Source organism: Amblyomma mixtum, chromosome 5 (genome assembly GCF_055824585.1).
Source record: "Amblyomma mixtum isolate Tamu chromosome 5, ASM5582458v1, whole genome shotgun sequence".
Classification (NCBI taxonomy): Eukaryota; Metazoa; Arthropoda; class Arachnida; order Ixodida; family Ixodidae; genus Amblyomma; species Amblyomma mixtum.
In genome coordinates, this window is record NC_143016.1 from 179,425,917 (window position 1) to 179,432,564 (window position 6,648).

The window sequence follows — 6,648 nt, forward strand, 5'->3', positions numbered from 1 at the left end:
CGTGTTGAGGTTGATATAGGTTGATATGTCTGTAGGTTTATGAGTTCATCTACGACAAACTTAAAATCTTGAAGCTGCGCTAGGAGTCGTGAGGTGGCCAAAATGTTGGCTATACTTGCTTGCATACTAAAGCCTTGAAATCTTGTCATCCACCCATGCTAAAATCTCAAAACTTTGTTGATTACACATTCTGCAAAAGAAGCTCAGGAAATTAAAATTCCTTAAGGATGCCAAAAAAGACGGTAAGAAAAAAAATTGGGAGAAAAAAACACGAGTAAGCTTTGTAAAAGAAAAAATTGCTTGCATCCCTTTGCTTCCAATTTATTCGGACCACGCATTACCCACTAGCTCTTCAGCGCACCCCTGCACTTCCTGATTCATAATAAATACCACCAGTCTGAGCAGTAGTGCAGTATAAATGCGTGTAAGGACAATATTGCCACAAATAACATGTACTGCTTTCGTTTGCAGAAATGCGTTAAAAAGCACTTGCCCCGTGAGGAGAAATACCTGTTAGCAACCGTGAGCTATCTCGTCAACTTTGTAACCGGATAACGCAACTGAACTTTTAAATAAATGCTGCCTTGCTATACAGTGTCTCCTCTTATCTCTGGGATAGTGGTTAAACCGTTAAACGAAGTTTTTTGTAATTTACAGCAGTGTCATGGCTCGTACTTCAATATTCTCCTGCTGGCTTAGCGTTAGCTGTAACTCGTTACAGAGCGCACGCTCACGCGGAAAATGTTTGAAATGAGCTTTACGGGCCTTCTGCATTAAGTAAACGCTGAGGGCAATTTCATTCAAAGCACTCTTCATAGTAAAAAGTAAATCGTATTGCTCTTTTTGGCTGCGTTGATGTTCTTATAGGAAGCACAATGCTCATCTGTTCGTATGAAAATTAGATGTAAAATTTGTCGCGCCAATTAATTCCAGGCACATGACTTCAGTATAGAAAAGAACCACGTGATCACTGCTTGGAAGTAATTTCTTGGGTAATGGAAAGCCTTGGCTCAGACATACGCGGCCAAAAGACGTGATGGTGTCACAGGAGATTGCATACGAACCCGACTGGTGGGGGCGATTCCCGTATTTCATTTTATAATCTTTTTATTGCGAAAGCAATACTACTTGCACTTTCACGCCTTTGCCGTGCCGCGGCGGTGACCACCATTGACCTTCATTTGACCTTGATTGCATTAGATTGGATTAGACTGGATTGGATTCGGCTGGTTTGGACTGGACTGAACTGGATTGGATTGAATTAGATTAAATTAGATTACATTAGATCACATTGGATTGGATTAGATTGGAGTGGAGTGGATTGGATTGCATAACTGATGCATCACCACAAGTCTAACCACAAGCACCACCACCAGCTACACTACCAGCTGAACCATGGCGTAGGTACGGATATTGCTTTCGCAATTACCGGGCTTAACCAAGCTAAGCCACAGCGAATTTTTTTTTAGTTTATAAAAGCAGTAGGCTCGCGGTGAAAGTAGGTTGTCGTTAGGACGCAGTGATCTACCACTGCAGATGAGTTTGTCCGCACTGTCTCTTTCACAAAGTGAAAAATTTTTCAGAGATTATTTCGGGCCACACGAGCAAACAATAGAGATATAGCATATCGTTACCGTGTTTACGTTACCGTGTTTACGTTGCCGTTTACCGTGTTACCGGGCGCCGGACTATCCGGTTAGCGCTGCGCACGCTCGAAGACGTTTTAGCATACCGTCTCTCCCGTAACATGTTGCCGTAAGGCGAAAACGAAAGATGATGATGGCAGACGCCCCAGAAATTATTACACACAAAAATACGCATGCATTGCAAGCATTTCTTTGCAGTGAGATACTACATGCTCTTTAATCATCTTTTTCTCTGCGTATAAAGACGTGCACACTACTTTTCTTCTATCGGCCGGCTCAGCGGCTTTAAAAATACCCTGACCAGTAGACAAGCGTACTATACAGAACGTACTGGCCTTGCGTACGCTGCGCTTACTACGTTGCGAACGCTGTAAAAAAATGCAGCTACAAAATCTGTTTGCAGCGCGAAGCGTCGCTTCTTTGGATGTTTGGATGCATGATTTGTATGTAAACATAGTGGCACCATCTGGTGACAGTAAGTCAAAGCGCTTAAATTCTGGACTGCAAAAACTTCTTTTTTTACAAATTTAGTGGTGAATATGACAAGCATTACAGGATTTTTTTTTGTTTTTGAAGGAAGAAAACTATGAGAAAAAAGGAAAATGTTAAAGCTGGCACAAAAACTAGTGTTGTGGTTGGTACTTTGGCTACGTACGCGGATGGCTAGACTTAACGTATCGAAAAGCTCTGAATTACCTCAACAACATGGGCTAGTTGTCACTTAAACTTTGACGTATGGGTGAGGGCATGCGAAATAAAAGCGAACCGCTACCAATTGAGTGAGCTATCGCATGAAAGAATCCAGCGCTGACATGCATTTATTCCGAAGCGGGCGAGCAGGGCGCCGCCATGTTTGTTTACAAGCGAACGCTAACTCTCTCCGCCACGCTATAGTGAACTAGCAACGCTAAAGAGATTTCGTAAAGTGCCAGCGGTCCGGTAATGGGCGCGCATGAGCAGATGTCGCAAGCCGAGCCCAGTATACGGTAACGTAAACACGGTAAAGATATGCTATAACTCCCTAATTTTATATCGCGGGAACTTCCGCTGCGTCCACTATCTGCAGGCTGTTTCGTTAAAAATATGAGACCTATCTCAGTAACGACACGCAAAGCAGATTGGAAACAGTTAACTCTACGAAGTGCAGCGTCACAAGTGCACGCCAGCTAAATAGATTTTCTCAGCTTGGCACGAGCGCGTCTGCAAGTTGGCGATAGAAATGGTTGCTGTACTCAGTTCCAAGTTTGAGAACGTCGCACTTATCGACCTCTGGAAAGCTTATGTTCAGGTAGTTAAACTAAATAATAAATGTTCCGGCTGTGCCTGGAATCTCGCAGTGGCTTCCCTTTCAATGAACGCGCAGCTGTAGCACAGAAGTGCACTTGGGAGACGAAGTACTTCATGGGAGATTAACTACGAACAGCACATACCATGTACCTACAAGAGGCTTATCAAAAGCGGCGAAATTACGACGGACCTTTAGCGTAGCTGCGTATGCACAGGTGGTCGTGACGCGGCCAGTGCACGGTAAGCGGTAGCGGCGGCTGGGCGCGCTATGAATTAAAAGCCCCCATTGTGAATGAATAACACTGACAACAATGCTCTGGAATCGTCGGAAGGTTCAAATTACGCCGCTATAAGTCATGCCTGCACAGCATGATTACTAGAGACCGGATTTTTAGGCAAATGCCTATTTTCTTCAACGCTTCATAGGGGCACCATTTTTACATGTGTGCACGAATTAAGTGCTGACAATATGTTTAATACCCTTTTTATAGTGCCTATAAATGCCTATTTTGGGTGTCAGTGCCTATAAATGCCTATTTACGACGTCGGTGCCTAAAAATGCCAAATTTTACTGAAAAGGGGCCTGAAATACGCTGTGGTTTTGCTTTCGGATTCTGTTTGCTTTCGAATCCATTTCGGTTTTGAGTAGAACACACGCGTGGCAACATTAGATGACCTCGTCAGTTGGCTGAACACTGCACCTACGCCGGCGGCGTACACAATACCAACCACGTCTGCCGAAAATATCGAAGCAACCTTATTCCTATTTTCTGCCATTTTATCGTGGCAGCTTGTTGATGACTTTGGCTGTTAAAGTGGTAGTTGACCAGATGGCACCACATTTCGGAAAGTATACGGAGTAAGTTATAGGTTCGTCCAAATAATTCCCAGTTGGTTCCAATTGAAACCAACTGTAAAATGTTCCATAAACCTGCTGGACACAATTTAACTGATTAAAATTTCGATCTGGGTAACCGGCCTTATTTTCGTTCCTTGTGCCCCAGCCGAATGCCATCTTCATCAAGTGACATTTGGCAGTAATCTTGTTGGAGCAGGCCACACTACACAGCTGGCAGTCGTGCGTGCATATGAAAGCGCATTCGTGCTTGTCTGCTACTGCTTCCATAGCTTTAAAAGTGATTTCTAGATGTATTATGTTTATTTTACCATGGATCCTCGTGGATGTACGTAGGCCCCTGCAGAACTATGATTCTTTTCGGCATATTCCGCATCAAGCAGCACTGTGTGTAACATTTTCTAGCACCTCGTATTTATGGTTTCCAGACCCTTCGAATGGCAAGCACCATTTGATAGTCGCGTGGCTCCAGACACGTGAAGCCACAAACTATAAAACACTATAAAAACTATGGTAGAGAGAGGGTGTGGTAGATGGTCCTTTGCGATCACAAAATGAACAAGGGAGGGGAAAACCTCAGGTTGCTTGAGCCAACGTTTCGACAAGGAGACTTGTCTTCGTCTGGGCAAAGCGTTCATCATTGGCAGGGATTAAATAAGGCCTTCGCTCCGAGGAGGAAGGCCCCGGGGGTGGGGAAGGAAAGTGGTGTGAGAGGGGATGCGTGTCAGGAAGGGGAGGGAGGTGAATCTTGATTCGTTAAGCTGAAATAGTGAAAAAACATATATCCCGGGGGTGTGTAATGAACAAAGGCTTTGAAGGGGCTGCGACGGGGGGTTGGCGCTGGATGGACCTGAAAAACTCAGATAAGAGGATTAGTCAGCGTGGTACAGGGAAAGGAGAACAAGGCAAACAAAATAGGCTGGCACTGGAAGGAGAAAGAAAAGGGGGGGGGGGGCATTTCCAAGGAAGGAAGAGGCAGGTGGGGGGGGGAATGGCTCGAGTTCAGAGAAAGCCAAAAGGGGGGGGGGGGGGCAGAGGGGGTAACAGGAATGTCATGGTTTCCGAGAACTGGCAGTAGGGGAATAGGAGAAAGAAAAAAAAAGTGAACAAAGGGAGAGGGTGAGAAGGCCGGAAATGTGGTGGAAGATATGACGTGGGAAAGGTGCAAAGAGCGATAGTATACTCAGAAGTACTTGTATTCGGGCGTGTTGGTTCCTAACTTTTCAGGAGAACACAGGGGCGCAACAAAAGACACGGACATAGAAGCAGACAGGGACAAGCCCTTGTCCCTGTCTACCTCCACGCCCGTGCTCCCCATCCCGCCCCTGTGTCCTCCTGAAAAGATAATATACTTATGCGAGGTTCTAGGAAATGGTCTGAGCACGTGCAAGACATCTGTTAATTTAAAATTATGCTAACCCTGGAATGTACCTGAGAGTTTCCAGGTTTCCTCTAGACATGTTAATCCCTGTTGGTTGCAGTGTTTTAAATTTGTGGATTAGGAATGCTTCTCTCTATTTTCTGTCCCTAGTCGATTTGAAGCCTGACTGAAGAATGAACAATTTGAGTTCGTAGAATTTGTGATGGCGTTGATTAAAATGGGTAGACACTGCCTTCTGTTCATTCCGTGTTGTGTCAGCCCGGTGCCCGTTTAATCTGGCACTCATTGTTTGGCCGGTTTCCCCGATATATTGTTTCTGGCAGAAGGAGCACTGGAGCATGTAAATAATATTGGACGATGTGCAGTCAAAACTAGTCTTTATATCGAAACTGAAATCGTTTGCCGCACTTTTAACCGTAGTGTCCCTTTGTAAATGTTTGCATGTCTTGCAACTAGGTCGAGAGCATGACGTTACTGTCGGTGGTGGTTTCTTACCGAGCCTAGCATGCACCAAGATGTCCTTCAGGTTTGTGTTGCGTCTGTATGTTACCCTTGGTGCGTCGGGAAATATTTTCTTCAGACGGTCGTTACCACTTAAAATGGGGTGGTATTTCCGCAGGATATTGTTTATGTTTGGAAGCGCGTTTGAGTATTTCGTTATAAGTGCAGGAGGTCGTTGACTGTTAGTTTTTGTTCGTTTTTAAGAACTACATCTCTTTTCAAAGTGGTTGCTCGTTGGAACGAATTATTGAGGGTTGTCTGTGGATGGTTTCTGGTGATTGGTGTGTTTTGTAGCGAGTGTAGGTGTTTCAGGTAGTCGTCGTCGTCGCTACATATTCTTCTTAGTCTCGTTGCCTGTCCTACGAATATACCTTGTTTGCAGTGTCTTGGATGATGGCTAGTGAAATCTAAGTATTGTTGTCGGTCAGTGGGCTTCCTGTAAAGTGTGGTTTTGAGCTTGTTATTTTCTAAACGGACAGTGGTGTCAAGGAAATTGACGCGTTTTCGAGGAGTTGAAGGTGAATTTAATGCTGGAGTGGCATGAATTGAAATGTGTGACGAATGTCTTCAGGGTCTCAGCCCCATGCTCCCATATCATGAAAATGTCGTCTATGTAACGCAGGTAGATAAGTGGTTTTTTTAGAAATGAATTTAGAAGTTTAGATTCTAGTAGCCCCATAAAAATGATCGCGTAAGTGCGTGCGAAGGGAGTGCCCATGCTTGTTCCAAATACTTGAAGGTAGTAAGAAGAATCGAATTCAAAGTAGTTGAGTGTTAGTACCAATTCAAGTAGCGTGAGGTACACTTCAGTTTCGTGCGGGTGAGGATTATTGGGCCTGCAGATCGCATCAGACGTAGTTGTTGCCTGTTTCGTAAAAAATTTTAAACAGCTCTTCACAGTACACCTCAAATGCGGGTCGAGTCAGTAGAAACAAGCGGCCTGTTGAAACTGAGACGAATCACCTGAAACAAGTGTC